Source organism: Thunnus albacares, chromosome 5, assembly GCF_914725855.1.
Source record: "Thunnus albacares chromosome 5, fThuAlb1.1, whole genome shotgun sequence".
In the NCBI taxonomy this organism is placed as follows: Eukaryota; Metazoa; Chordata; class Actinopteri; order Scombriformes; family Scombridae; genus Thunnus; species Thunnus albacares.
Window position 1 is genome coordinate 34,692,011 of NC_058110.1, and position 16,585 is coordinate 34,708,595.

A 16,585-nucleotide genomic window follows, 5' to 3' on the forward strand; every position below is an offset into this window, starting at 1 on the left:
CACAAGTAGCTTGTATTTCTGTGTGGATCTACGTTGTGCACATGTGGTTGACGTGATACACAATCCTGCCAGTGGTTTCACATCATCCCACTGATCTACAGGATGCAGGAACCTGCCCAGAAACACAGCAATGCACCAACAAAAGCAGGAGAGAAGAAGACCACAAGCAATGCAAGATTTAAAATACTTAATATAATCAGCTTTGCAAATATTTATGATTGAGGAAACATGTTCAACACTTATGTTGGACCTAAAGGATACACTCAGCATGTTTTGGTGAGTAACACTGAATATAAATATAACCTTGTTTACAAGAAAACTACACAGGAAACCTTTATCAAAAATGAAATCTTCCTGTTGAAAAAACATCTCAGACTTTGGTCTGAATGTTTCTTGACTTGTCATGTGCTGACATCAAATGTTAATAATTATCTTACATCATTAGAAATGTAGGATGTGTTTAAACATTAGAAGTGAAGATAACAAGGAAATTTATTGTAAAATTAAATGTGAAATGTTTTCTTCTAGGTGTTGAACTGTCTTATGTGCTGAAACACATGTTGGACCATCTTGTTATTCTTATTAGACAACGTTGTTATGCTGAATTTGACTGTTTTAAGAGGACGTTTTGTTGCAGAGAGACAGTGATGGACAGACATGAACTGTCCTGTACCTGTAAACTGCTTTGTGGTTTCAGGGAAAGATGATGAAGGTGTGAAGCTTCCTGAACTGGAGATTAAACTCTGTGTTGTTGTTGGTGTGGAGGCTGATGGGACTGATGTTGGAAAAGGTCGGAGAGTCCAGTTTGGTTTTGAAGTGGTTGGAGCTGTGAACAATGAAAACACATTGAAACAATCAGATACTGAATCAATAATGCAGAGAAATGAGATGCTGCTCTAGACAGAAAGATCATATTGACAGCATCCATCACATACACAAGAAATACGCAGCATTAAATATGTTAATGAAGTAAATGATTAAGAATATTTGAAGTGAATTTGTTCTATTATTATTAAGTCTTGTTATTTGATTTTTGATTACAGAAGAGTAAGAAAATAACATCCACAGGTTGGTTTTCTGACATTAAACATAAAAGCACAAATGTCTGAAAAGGTTTTTAAAAATTGTACAAACTGATTGTTGTAAATTTAAAAACTAACATTATAAAGGCAACACATTTTACATCAGATTACTTTGTGACTCTACAAATGAGTTTCATCTTTACAAACATTTTAGAGTATGATGTCTTGAACATTAAGGAACCCGAGGAACCGTTCTTCTCTATGTTACCTAATGTTAATAGAAATATAGAAAAGGTCCCAGGTTGGACAACTAGTATGACTCCGCCAACCTCAGCACTCCTCTTGTTGTCACAAATCAACTTCTGGCTGTAACCCGAAAAATAAGATATTTGTTTCTGTCATGTCATTTCCATCCACTCTTTAAATTTTGTATTCAAAATTTGTTTTGTCTTTTGGACATTTTATGCCTTTATTTGATAGTGATGGTGGAGAGAGACAGGACATGTGGGGAGTAGAGGGATGAGATGCAGCAGACAGTTCAGCCAGCTGGGAATCAAACTGAGGACTCGCTGCTCAGGGCGTTAGTGTCCATGTGATAACCACTCAGCTATCAGGTCACCCCTAAAATTAATTCTTTTTTATTTTAAATGAAAATATGACAACTTTTCATAATTTAAACCATTTAACAATTGATATTCATTGAACAGAATGTGGACTGAAAATTAAATATAAAACTCACCATCTACAACAAAGATCAGGAACGTGTTGGATGAATCTGGAGACAAAGCTCTGCCGTAACCACACCAGTACCGTCCTGTGTCTGACTTCTTCAGCTGTGTGATGGTCACATACAGTCCATATGCAGATCCTTGTGTATATTCAATGCTGTATCTGCCAGTCTGAGCTCTGTTCTCTTCTGTTTCAACCAGGATGTCTTCTTCTTTATTACATTCATTCTTACAGAAGAACTTCCTGCTTCCATAGACAGTATTGAGGCATCCATATGTGAAACTTCCTCCCACAGTTTCTGCAAAGAGGAAACGAGTGTTTTCACCCAACGTTGCTGCTGAAAAGATGAACAATCAACAGTTACTGTCTGTACTTCTTGTAAGATGCTGCAGTCTGATCACAATATTTCCTGCTTCACATTTACACAGATCCACAGAGTCACACTGGGAGCTGCCCAGTTCAACCAGTCTGACTGCTGGACTAATGATTTCATCCAACATTGATACACTGAGTCAATATATCATAAACGTCTCACATTCTTCAACAATTTAATTAAATTTTATCTGACTTCATTTATTCTTAAGCTTCAAAATCATTAAATGGGATGAACATAGTAAATATATCAGGTTTTATGACTTTCAGTAGAAACTCACCATCTGTAACTATGAGGTCAAAGTCACAGTAATCATCTAGGACCAAAGATCCACCCAAACCATATCTGTACCATCCTGAGTCTGACTTGGTCAGCTGTGTGATGTACACAGTCACAATTCTTCTTCCAGAAGATCCGTCTTCATATCTGATGCTGTATCTGCCACTCTGAGCTCTGACATCATCTGTTTTAATGAGAATGTCTTCTTCTTTACATTCTCCTTTACAGAAGAACTTGGTGCTTCCAGATGAAGTCAAGGAGCAACTCATTGAACCATTTCCTCCTTCAGCTCCAGCAAAAAGGTCTATTGCATTGACGAGTCCAGTGTTTCCATCCTGCAATGCTGTTGGAAAGATGAACAGTGAATACTGATGATCAATACTTTGTGTATTGTAGACTTACTGTAAACAGACTGCAGATTAATGAGGGCTAATCCATCAGTTCACAGAGAAGCAGAGATGATACAGAGGCAGCCATTAGCAAAGTTTTCACTGACTGTACAGCAGTTGTTGTTGTTCTACTTGTAGCTGCAGTTGTAGTGACAGTGTCTCTGTGTAACGTCTGTTTTTCAATGTTTTTCTTTCATACTTTCTAATATCAAACACATTAATGAACAACAAATATTCATGATGGATGGTTCATATGTTTTGTTATGTTTTACATTTAGTTTAGTTAAATTACAAGATTAGATTATAGAGATGTTGTAATTAGTAACAGAATAATTTAGAGAACGACAGGAAAACTAATTAACATGACAGCAACATGAAAACTTGTGTGATACAAATCTGACATTTGTTAAAATGAACACAATGAATGTCCAGAAGCAGTTTGTGCTGCAGCTTTACAGACACAGTCAGGTAATCAGTCCTCACCTGATAAGAAGCAGAAGAACAGAACATGGTGGATATTCATTCTGAGTTTGATCCTGATGCAGAAAATCATCAAACTGTCAGAGAACTGCCTCTATATGTCTGTCTGATCAATCAGGAAGCTGACGATGCTTTAAGTTAACATTCCTTCCTCTTTCTCTCTCTCTCTCTCTCTGTTTGCAACATGACGACGATGATGATGGTGGTTAAGGGTACATTACTGAATGAATAACATACATACTGTATAATATCCCAGGAGATATTCAAGATGAAGATTAAATAAATAGCAGGAGTTATAACCATTTATTAAATATCAATATACAACTTATAAATGATAAATGGGGACGATGTTAAAGTCAAGTGTTACCAATAGATATTCAAATAAATTGAAAGAAGCAATAAGTAAGTATTCAGTGAAGCGTTTGTTCAGAAAAGAAAAATAGATCAGTGAGAGATATCTTGGCTTTAACTGAGACTTGGTGAGAGGAGTGTGTTCCTCTTTGTGTAAAAGTAAACTTCCTTATTTCTAAAATGCATCAGACAACCTTCAGAACCAAAGTGTCCTGGGTGTTAACTCACACCAATGAATGTGTTTGTTCCCTTCAATTTGCTTCTCAAGGTTTCTCATGAGCTTTAAAATATATTGCTCATTTCTTCTCTTTCTTTTTCTTTTTTGTAGAATAACGCAACTATTTGTAAATTAAGAAACATATGATGTGAACAGCTGTATTTATTATCTATGATGGGTTAGAAATATGTAGACTTTATTTGCCTAAGAAATACACCTAACAAGAGCATTTACTAGAACTCTGAAAGTGTCAGACATGAACACTGACTTGAAGCTGACTTGAAATTTGTTGGGAAATAAAAAAAGATTCAGTGAAGAAAACAGTGAAAGACTGCAGGACCTCTAGAGGTACGAGGCTCTGTGCAGCAGCAACATTCACACCACTTGCAGCAGTTCTGGGAGAAGTAAACTGTAAAATTCATGATGCAGCTGTTTTGATGTGCAGTAAGAACAGCTCTGACTGAAGTCACTTTTAAATCTTAAACCTTTTATATTAAATTGAATGAAGCAAAGTAAAAGTTTAGTGAATGTCAGCACCCTTGACCAGTTTAGATTAAAGGGTTCGTTTTCAGTTTTTTTGTTCATCTGTCATTTATATCTGGGGATGCACAATATTGGATTTTTTGCCGATATCCGATATGCCGATATTTTCCATCTCATTTTTGCCGATATGATGCTGATACCAATATATGCACACATTTTTTCCACCTGGCTGAGGAGACTTTTATGCATACAATCATAGATAGTACAAAGTATGATCAACAAAGACAATATCTGAAGGAAGAATTTAGGAAGACTGGAGTTCAGGATTAATGGGTCGGATTTAATCTCTGGTCCACACGCCGAAGCAGAAGGTGGCGATAATGCACCTAATACACTGGTTGCCAAGCATTGTTATAAACAAAGAAGAAGAAGTTTTTTTTCAAACAGAGTGGTACATCCTGTCAGCCGAGGCGTTTCCTATCTGTGCAGGTGAACACAGCAGCTCCTCCATGGTATGTCACATCTTGCCTGGACTTAAGGTGTTTTTTTTGGTGTTATGTTGTGTTCTGTATGGTCTCCTGGTTTTGCACGTTTGTTTAGTCCCTCGGTTCATCACTGCATCATTGGTTTGTTGGGTTGTGTGCTTGGGTTTGTGTTTGGTTTTGGATGGGTTAGTGTAGATGGCGTTGGGTTTGTTTTCTGGGTTTTTGTTCTGTTTCCCTTGTGTGTTCATGTACTCCTCCACACCTGCCCTGCATTTGGACTCGTTAGCCCTGCCCTGCTGTCTTCCCCACACCTGCCCTGTGTTAGCCTCGTCAGCCCTGCCCCGCTCCCTGTATGTCCTCAGCCAATCAGCTCCCTGTATGTTCATTCCCCTCTCGAGTTCTCCACCCATCTCCCCACCTGCACCTCATCCCCTTGTTAGTTCAGTTTCTTTAAGTTCTGGTTTTTCTGTTCAGTCTTTGTTGGATTGTTTTGTGCCGTTCCTTCTGCGAGTTCTGTTCAGCCCTATTTACCTGTCCGTGACCGTCCACTATTAAAGAGTTTGTCATCATATCTGCATTCCGGTCTCTGCGTTTGGGTCCACTCCTGCATCTCCTGTTCCCTGACATGGTAGGGGTGTGCTCGAATACAAATACATTATTCGGCAAAGTACAAATAGTGTTTTCTTTTTTAAATATTTGTTTCATACAAATATTTTAATAATTTTTTGTTTTCAGGAAGAAAAAAAAACATGTCAAATACCAACAGACAGTTCAGTTACATCATTATCTCAGTGTCTCTCCTCTGCTCCGCTGTGACGTCTATCAGCAGGTCTCAACGAGGGGAGTCACATCCACCTGCTACATGATGCACATTTCCTAATTTGGACATCACTCCTGGAGTTGGGGGTGTTCCCCAGAGATAAAGCTGAGCTACTGACGAAGTGGTCCCAAGGGACTCTCCACAACCTGTTGTTCCCCTTCTCCTTTCCACAAAGTTAGGTTGTGAAAAATATAAATGAAATAAATGAAAAGTGCAAAGCAAGAATCGACTTCTCTACACATTACACGCTGTGCTGTCTCTGTGTTATGGGTGTATAAATAGGTAGAGGTCTGTCTGCAACAAGGTGATGAGTAAAGTTTTAGCTCAGTAGTCAGCGCAGTCATCTATGATCTGGAGACTCCAGTTCGAGACCCAGTGTGAAGACCTCCTTCATAAGGTAGTTCATTCATGAACACTTATTGTAACACTTTAATTTTCTAAAATTAAAAGCGTAATAAAAAGAAAAACAGGATTTTTAAGCCTCTTTCCACTTTCGAATACAAATACAAATAATTTTGCTGCCTCAACAATACAGATACAAATATAAATACTGGGTTCTCTGCACATCTCTGCTCCAAGGACTGTTTCACCCTGACGGTCCCGATGCTTCCCCCGCAGGCTCCACTTCAATGATGTATATACTAATGTTATAATGGCTGCTCACTTCTATGCCTTATAACCTTATATGTCTGCAACACACTCTGAAGTTTCATAGTAATCCACTGACAGGCTCAAGACCTGGTGGCTGATTAGACTTGATACAATCAGCTGATTTAGATGTTCAAAATACAGCAAATCATTTTCATTTCTGACTTATCTTTTTTTTGTTCTCACCTGCTACCCGCATTTCATTGATTTTTACTCATACTCGTACCGGTGAATTTATATAATTATGTCTTTTACCCCTTATACAACTTTTTTGGAGGTTACCCGCCCCAGTGCAGGACTCTAGGCCAGTTTAAGATAAATGAGGTGTTTTTAACTGGAAATCAAGCAAAAATATTCCAGTAGAGCCCCAGAATATAAATATAGACCTGGAAATGTGCCAAATATGTGTCCCCTTGAACTCTTTCAAATCCGTCTGATGCACTTTGCTCCAGTGTCCACTATCAGGATGGCATCTGTCTAGACACCACTGGGTTGTTCTTACATAGAAAGCAACAGACATAGGTGTCACTTTGGCTGAACAGACACTGCTGTTGATGGGCCAAACAAAAGTAGTTAGCTCACTTCACCAAGCATTTAATTTAAACTAATCAGCAGCTGCCACATCTTGAGGCTGAAGAACATTAAAGTGCCACAGACAGCCTCTAGCTGCTCCAACTGACTCCCATTCAAAAAGCCTCAACTTCTCTCTAGAAATACTAAGTCAGTCATTGTTTTCAGGGAGCCTTTATGGTCTGAATCTCTAAATTCAGACCCTCTAATAAGTGTGCTGGTGGTCATTTTGGGAATTATTGCTCTTTTAATAAGATCTGAAGACTTGTAGTAGCTTTGATGTCTGCCATGTGGGCGTTAATTGACAGCTGTTATTGGCAGTTGGCTCCAGGAGTCACACTGAGTCAGACTGTTGTCACAATATTTCACTAAGTTTAATGTTACTTCATGATGATACCTGCAATAGAATTGGCACTAAAGAATTGTGTAGTGACAGCACTACTTTAAACAGCCACAAAACGTGAACAAATTTACACGTGCTCCATTGTGCATTTATTTCTGAAATGACTACAAACTTGCAAACATTTTACATTTCAAATAAAAGTAAATGGAAACTGAAATTTATCACAAGAAATCTACCACACGACCTGTCTCTCAAAATAATTTAACAGAGATCTATAAAGCCTGGGATCTGCATGTTTCAGGCTTGATCAGTTTTAAAAAGTTTTAATGTTTTTGTAAAATCGTAGTAAAGTTGACTTTTTGCTGTAAGCTGTAAGAAAAAAGGTGCTAACGGTGCAATGACGCTCTTTTAAAACACTTTGCAACAAATTCTGTATCAGAATTTGACTCAGACTTCGGTCTGGAGATCAATGCTAATTGCTTTTTAGATGTATGGTGTGAAAATGCAAATGTGTGTTTGGTTTAGTCTGATTGAACCCATCCTGAATACAGTGAAGGCCTAAAGTTTCATTTTTGTACAATAAACTATGTGTTAATGTAGCTCTGAACAACAGTTCCTTTGTTGTGGTAGCATCTTACTGTACACTACTTTCCCAAACCCTTTCTGTGCTACAAGTATATAGTTCATCATTTTAAAGGCCAAGTTATGTCCTAAAACAGGTGGGCACTGATGTTTCAGGAAGTATGACTGAAACAGGGGGGAATAGTGCATTTACTGTAATAGTGCATTTGTTATTAGTAATTAACTCAATAAGATCCACTAGGATGGCATGACTTTAAAACCAGCACATCTTTTAATTTTCACATCCTCAAATGTAAGATCACATTTTTTCAGTGGAAAATGCCCAGAAAGAGGAAGAAAAACATGCTGATGGAAGCAGAAAGCTTCAGGGCCGCACCCAAATCAGGATATAAGGTTTATATAGATTATGTACCTGTGGTTCATGCTTTATGTCTGGATATTTTTTTGTTTTTGTAAATACTCAGCAGTACATATGTTTCTTTAATAGCAGCTGAATCTCATGTTTTAATTATAAGACACATTTTAATGCCTTTGTTCATCTGTGATATGAAAACATCACTTTTCCACATAGCTGGAAAGAAATAAAAAATGTGAGTCCTGGTCATATTGTTCAGATATAAAAGCTCAGTTCAATAGCTGATGAGTCAAAGAGACTGGACAGTAGAGGAGGAAGTGTGAATAGTGCCACTGATGACCTACCGGGTTAAAAGTAATTTATCCAACTTTGTTAATATTCAGCATCGGTGCAGAGAACAGGTAACAGTTTTGTAAAACTTTACAGCCTGTCATGCTTTAATCAACATCACATTTAGAGGGTGCAGCAATGTATCCTCAGATTAAATAGTCCCTCCAGTGAATTGCAATTTTGTGATTGCAATAATTCATGCAAATTCAAGAGATCTCTGCAATACTTACCACAGCTTGCATTTTTGCTAAATGACCACAACTTTTCTGTATGAAATGGCCAAATCAACAGACTGCTTGTGATTTGGATCAATTGTCGCATCTCATGCCATAGACAATCAATCAATCAATCAATTATTTATATAGCGCCAAATCACAACAAAAGTCATCTCAGGGCACTTTTCACATAGGGCAGGGGCCTGTTTCAGAAAGCAGGTTCTGAGTTTAACCTTGAACTCTGAATTGATGAACCCTCAGAGCAGCTGGTCAGAGTCAGTTCAGTCAACTCTGAGTATGTTCACTCTGAGTAAAGCTCGTGCATGATGAATAAAAAAAGCCATCATCAATGAAGCCCCGATACTACGAGTCACCATGGCAACAGGAAAGTAAAAGGCAGAGCCTCCATTTTAATCCAGTGGATTTAGAGATATTAATCTTTAAAAAAAAAATAAACGGGAAAAGTGTCAATAAGTTAATGCAATAAAGTTTTATTCAGTGTTGTCCGTTAGTTCATCATTTACCAGACTTACATTTCCTTAATGATGATAAAGTGGAATCTGACTGTGTATCAGGCTACAGCTACGTTACATTTTAAATATATTTGTTCAGCTTTAATGGACAAAACACAGGAAGCAGCGACTGAAAATGAAAAATATAGTTCAAGATTTAAAACATATATTAGATCAAAGACACAGAGACATGACTGTAAACTCACAGTCTGATCAGTAATAATGTTTTGGGTGATTTGTACTTGAAAAGGCGTCGAGGTTAAAATATAGTAGATTTTAAATTTTTAGACGTCTATTTGTATCTCAGCTCAACAACATTCAGTGACTTTATGTCTGCTACTTCAACAAATGTAGTAAATTTAAATATTGTCACTGAAATGCTGTGAAAATGCATTAAGATTATGCTCCTATTTAAAAATATCACCTTTAAACTACATTCTGCAGCCGCACCACGATCCTGCTCACTCAGCATATTAACATATAATCTCCAATATTATAGGAATAATGTTCCATCATTGTGACCAATCACACCATGACTGATAGACATAATTATTCATTGATCCTACGTGTCTAAAGCTTCATACCGATTGTTTTAATTAAACTGAGATTACACATTATGTGCAATAAAGATTTCAGGTCAGGAGCTTCTCTAACAATCTAACAGCTGTCTTGTGCACAGAGTCACAGAGTTATAACAGAAGGACATGCAGAGGTTTTATTCTGAGCTGAGGATGAATTCATGCTGTGTAATATCTGAATGTGAGAGAAAAAACTGCTGTTCAAAGAAATGACTGATGTATATAAAAGCAGTGACTTTAGAAAGTCCTGAGTAACTAAACTAATATCCAACCAGGATTTAGATTCTGACAGACAGTAAACCTCCGCTAATGAATGCATTTTGACACGGACTGAATGAATGAGGAAATGAAACAGAAGAAAACCTGCCAGCGAGCAGGTTTGCATCACAGAGTCAGTTACTGACCACAAGTTTAAGGTAACTCTCTTTCTGAAACTGAAAAGCCAGAGTTTCCCTCATCTCAGGGTGAACAAACTCAGAGTTTTCACTATACCTGCTTTCTGAGACAGGCCCCAGCTCTAGACCATAGAATAACAACAATAATAACAATAATAATAACAGCAGCAATAGCCGGGGGAGGACACCAACAGGACCGCGAAGGCTCGGCCTGCATCCCAGGGTTTCCTGCAAGATGAGAAAGCACAAAAAACTCCGGAGAGGGAGCCAAGTTAGTAACATGCATTAATGGTACATGACCAAACAAAACAATTCCCAAACTGGAATTCAAAGCTACATCAAAGTCTTCAAATCTTATTAACAGAGCAATAATTCCCAAAATGACCACCAGCATATTTATTAGAGGGTCTGAATTTAGAGATTCAGACCATAAAGGCTCCTTGAAAACAATGACTGACTTAGTATTTCTAGAGAGAAGTTGAGGCTTTTTGAATGGGAGTCAGTTGGAGCAGCTATCAGCCGTCAGCAACACTTTAAGGTTCTTCAGCTTCAAGACGTGGTAGCTGCTGACTGACTGGCACGTATTACCTCCAGGAAGTAGCCATATACTGTACTTGCATCTCAAAGTCCAACACAAACAAATATTGTTGGTGAAAAATGGAGGCATTACAACTTTAAAGGGCAACTACACACTAAATACTTTTTCTTTTTCACTTTTCCAACAATATTATTGTTTGTACAAACAGCTACATATCACAATGTCTTGACTTTGTGCTACATTGAAAATTTCTCAAAGAACTTTAGTGCAAAGTCCTGTCATCATTCCTGCACATGCTCAGTGGCGTCTGCCGTTGTTACTATCTGATCTCTAGTATGTTTTAGAATTGATTTCAAATTCAAATTCAAATAAGCTTTATCGGCATGACAGATCAAAAACCTACATTGCCAAAGCAGTACAGAAAATTACAAACATTGACAGATGATTAATAATTATACAATAATATGTAAATACAAACAATAATATTAAATACAATATAATAAAAGGTATTTCTACAGATGTAATCATACAGAAACATTTACTACAGAGTTTATTTCTCTCAGATTATGACGAGATTTAATATATTTTGCAGCTATTACTGCACATTGACTTTTCTCCCCACATAAATAGGACAGTTTCTAAAGATCAGGGAGGTGGATAAATTCAGGATATATATGACTTATTTTGCCAAAGAAAATTTCTCTCAAATCCTTATATTTGTCACAGTATAATAGGAAGTGAGATTCTGTCTCAACTTCTCCTTTATGACAAAGTGAACACAGCCTGGCCTCCCTGAGGAGCCTGTTCTGCCTGTGACGACCTGTTTCTATGGCCAGGCTGTGTCCACTCAGTCTCTATGTTGTCAGCGTTTTTCTCAGTTTTCTTTCAGTCACGGTGGTCAGGTACTCAGCCACCATGTACTCTCTATTTAGGGTCAAATACAATTCTAATTTACTTTGTGATTTTGTGGTTTCGTTCCAATATTTGATATAATTTTCTTTTTGTTTTGAGATGATTTGGTTGGACCAGATTGTTTTTGGTGTGTGTGGGCAGAGCCTCAGCTGCAGCTGGCACATTTCAAAGTTCAAAGTTATTATTATTATTATTATTATTATTATTATTATTAGCAACTGTTCTGCTGCCAACAGATGCTGCAGTGATTTAATAAACTGAAAGAGAAGTTTGTCATACAGAATAAATCCGCTGTGGACAACAGATACTGTAAGAATTACCCAAATTAGTTTATAGATAAATACAACTGATTTACAGTCCTTGCATGAGTCACATTAAATTTCAAACTTTGCTGAAGATTTCAAATGATCTTCTGGTTGTCCAGTGTTAAATTAGAATTGTTTTTTACTTTTTAAGTATTCTGATATTATTGCTGTGCATCAGCCATCTGAGGTCTATTCTCAGAACACCTCATTTTCCACAAAATGGCCTTATTTTAAAGCAGGACTTGTCAGTCTGATTCAAATGTTTTTATTGCTAACAGACTCAAAAAGACAGCTGTTCCAGCTTTGTTTGGATGATTTTAGCTCATAAATCACATTAACATGCACTTTCCAAGTGTAAGAAAGTTTGTATTAGTTAATTTTAAGTTACTCAAAGACACAAGTGACACTTTGTGTGAATGTATTTTTATTCTCTATAAGAGCTGGCAGTTGCTTCCAAAAGAAAAACAACTCTGCAATCCATCAAAAATAAACACCAACTTTGTAAAAGAAAATATACACTGTAATAAATTGCTGTAAAAATACAGCCAAATTCTAACAGTAAGGTACTGCTCTCTCTAAATACAGTAAAATACTGTAAATTTTGACGCTTTTTGGAGCCAAAACCAAGAACAGACATTAATAGTAGGCTACTGTAAGATTTGATGGTAAAATACGGTATTTTCATTTTCACTGCCACAGTAATGGAAGAACAGAAGCCACATGCAACCATCAGTATCATATAATCATCATTTATCCTCCTTTCAGAATCAAACCAAAATGTTAGTAACATCATACTGAGAAAATAGAATTACATTTGTGCATCTGGTTACCCAATTAATGTTAATTTTTGCTAACATTAAACTGGTATAATCCTAGCAAGCACCTGACAGGCACAAGAGAGCATTTTCAGGTAGTGTTCTCACCAGTTGGAAGTTTGAATTACTATTTTTTCAACATTATTTTCACTGCTGCTTGCAAGTCTAGTTTAAAGATTATTACTGTTTACTCTTGAACTACACATCAGTGAATGCTAACGTTAGTCTGGGCTGGTCTGTACCTACACGTTCTTTATTCCACTTGCATTTCATAATTTATAATAGCCTTCTATCTAAAGCACATAATAATTGAAATGTATTCATACATGTAGCCAAATTGATTAAGATATGTTTGCTGCTGAGCCCCAAAAGACAGAGTGGTTATATTGGTTATCTCAGCTCAACCCAAGTGTGTTTCTGATCTGTAGTTTGCTGCAAATATACTGCAGTTTGTTGCCAAGCTTTACTTAAACCTGGGACATATTAGATCAGTTGTCACATGTTGTTCTCATTGTGATTAACCCTGAAAGGGGAACTAGAAGTCAGCCAGGGAAAGTAATTCCTCATCACCACTGTTCTGAAGAACTTGACATGACATCACAAAGGGAAGTTAGGTCTCCTTCTTATGTAAAAATCCTGTCAATGCTAACATGTAACAGGTTTATGTTTTAAGTTATTGGTAACTATGTGTAAATATAAAATGATTTTTTAATTATTATCATTTATTATTATTTAAATTATTATTTGTTTATATAATGAATAATTAGATATTTTTTATTAAATAATTTAAATGCAATTATTTAGATATTCTTTAAAGGTCATTTAACTCATACCAGTGTCTGATCATAGTTTAGAGAATAGCATCTGTAATAAAGAGTTAAAAGGTTAAAACAAACCAGTTGAAAATAAATTTCTCTCAGTAACATTTAATATTAAATTGGCTATAATACCACTAACTCAGTGGTTCTCAAACTTACTTTCTTAAAATAGGAAATAATTCAAGCTCTCTTCAAAGGCCCATTCTTGTGGACTGGAATATTATACAATCTATAGAATATTACTCTTCCCATCGAATGTAATGAAAATAGAACAGCTGCATTTAACAAATGAACTAACCTTTTGTTCATATAAAACTTACATACTATCACATTTAATGACTACATCTGTCCTGAATAGATTACCATTAATAACTGTTGAGAAAATAAAACCGATTAGCTGATAAAGGATCACCATAATGACTATTTTCAAATTTGGAGCAGTAACTTGCACAGGACTTATTGTGTTGTCTTATCTGTGAAATTCCTCTCCACAAAGAAGACATGGAGTCTGGGGCCCAAGGTGAGTATTAAATGGTCTATCATTCCTTTCCTAGATCTATAGAGAAATAACACAAATTTGCACATTTACATAACACTTCTTAAACAGCTGAAAATTCTTGAAATAATAAACTGATCATATGCATCATGAAACTGTGCTTCTTTTAAACAGTAGGGGAAGCCCTGGAAAGAGAAAGGATTAAAGGGGCTGAAAACATTAACATGGCTGGGCCACAGAATTTGGCATCTGTTTATATCATATATCTTAAAAACGTTCCATTAAGCACACATATGTTTCTGTGTTGTTATTTTTCTTATGAAAGCACCGTGCAAGTTTAACGTAATTGTGAAAATTGTAAAAAATTTAATCTGATTGAAAATTTAGTGCTCTGTTGAAAGTTCCACTATATGTGGCCAAGACAAGCTCTATTCAGGTCTACTTTTAACAATTTTATTTAATTAAAATTGGAGACAAATTAACATAACTTCATGTGTTGCACCAGTTTCTGAGGAATTTGCACAACTTGTGCAGCGTGAACTAAACTGGAACTGAACTTAGGCTTCCACCTGAAATTCTGAGGCAATACAGGAGCTGTGTTCATGCATCTTGCAGAAATCCTTCAATAACAACCTCAAAAAAAGTGAAGAAGAAGAAGTTCAAAAGTTCCTTGTCCTCTGATGTAAGTGACAGATGAGGTAAAGCTCACTATTTTCTGCAAAGTCATGGTAACATCAGTATGAACTTGTTGGATGTTTTGTAGATAGATGCTATGTGGTAATATTAAAATGAGGATGTTGTAGAGATATAAAACGTAAAGCCTAGAGTCGTGCAGGAGGAGCGGGGTTCCTGGATTCCTTGGGAGAAGAGGACGAGGCTTTTTCTTTATTTCTTTCTCTTAAAGACTCTCTTCTTGCTTTGTAAAACCAAATAAAACTGGTTTGTATTTTTATACACTCCAACCAAAGTTCCTGACTTGTGCACATCTCTGAGGTTCTCTGACGCCTCCTTGGGATAGGCTGACAGTAGTTTTTGAAATTGATTAGATTAAAAAATTATTAACTCCTGTTTAGTTAAAAATTTGTGCTGTGTTTTAAATGATAGTATAATAATGGTTCAGGTTCAGTGACTAATGCTAATATACAGTTGTACATGTGTTAAAGGTATGATTTCAATACAATATTAGGTTGAGGGTTTATAATTAGGAGTCTAATTGGCTAACTGTTAGGGCTAGGGCTCCGAGGCTGCCCTATAAAACCGGGTGAGTGCCCTCGACCGACAGAGTGGGCCTCCTCCAGTGATGTCCTGTTAGTAGACCATCCTGGAGTACTTTCAAAACTCCAACACCTATTGCACCTACACAATGCGTTAGGACCCAGGCTGTCAGGACGTACTTGACTATATAGGCCCATTAGTAGTGGTTCAACGACAGCTGGTGAAGTAGAGAGTAGTAGATTTTGGGAACTACATTTGATACCTGGGTCAGAAGTAGAGGACAGCCATCTGTCGGTGCCTTATCTACTCTCGAAGGGGGTATCGGTTATCTGTAGGGCAGAAACCATTACAGCTCTACACTGATAAAGGTTATTATAACTGCATAAATTGAGAAATCCAGCATTATCTGTTCCACACTCACACTGTATTGAAGGGGACGGATGTAAATAGTTGCATGGTGGATGAGGAGATTTGTGTCTTTCAGATACTGGACGGTGTCACCCTCATTTGGGTGAGAGAGGAGTCAGCTGACGACTCCATGTGTTTGCAGATATCCTCATTAACTCAAATCACCTTGCATCTCTCAACTTAGGAAAAGATGAAAAAATGAACTCCGTGAAGTCCTGTGAGTTTTGTAGGTCACCTGAGAAATAATGTCAAAAACAGAAAAAAAAAAAAAAAAGTTATCAGAAAAATAATTTTAATAATAATTAATATAACTATGAACATAAAAAAATATGTTTTTTTAAATTTCTCTGCCCTGAGAGTTTCCAACTGCATAGGCATAGTTTATGGTTTGGTGTGAGTGTTCGCTTGTATGTACTGATATTTGCAGTTTGTTATATTTACAACTTGTTAGCAGCAGTACTTAAGTTAAACATATTGAACTGATCTAATGTTTATGTGTACTTGGGCTAGCTCATTAATTAATTGTTTAATCTTAAAGCCCAAGCCAAACAAAACACTAGATAAAAAATGCCTTTACTACATCCCAGTTTGAAAATCTCAAAGCTGTTTTCCTCCAGTGTGGAAATGGGGTGAAACTTCCAGCTGGTGCACATACACACGAACACGCACACTAGAAACTGTGAAATAAAGTAGAAAAAAATCACACAATCAGATGACATACCTTGAAAGCACAAACGCCTCTCACCTAACCCTGCCCTGTGGAGATGCTCCTTTTCAACCTTCTCAGTACAAAAATTGAGTCTTTTTGAACAAGACAACAAACTGTGTGTGCAAGTTATTACACTGGTGCTGCTATGGCCACGTCTCAGGTGCCTTGACCTGGTGCTGGTGTAGGATAAAAATAGTCTTGACACTTCAGCTA

General features: G+C 36.8%; 1 protein-coding gene and 1 long non-coding RNA gene across 3 annotated transcripts in view; one reads left to right on the forward strand and one right to left on the reverse strand.

The window, feature by feature from the left end:
- LOC122981832 overlaps nucleotides 1–2,048 on the reverse strand; it is a 28,691-nt gene extending 26,643 nt beyond the window's left edge. For both annotated transcript variants that reach the window (XR_006403328.1, XR_006403327.1), the window contains exons 1-2: nucleotides 1,762–2,048; nucleotides 674–826 (exon numbers count right to left, since the gene is read on the reverse strand). This is a non-coding gene — a long non-coding RNA (uncharacterized LOC122981832). The remainder of the gene's footprint in view (nucleotides 1–673; nucleotides 827–1,761) is intronic.
- The window catches only part of LOC122981774, a 299,214-nt gene that overhangs the window by 256,513 nt on the left and 26,116 nt on the right, over nucleotides 1–16,585 (forward strand). The gene's annotated exons all lie outside the window — the stretch shown is intronic.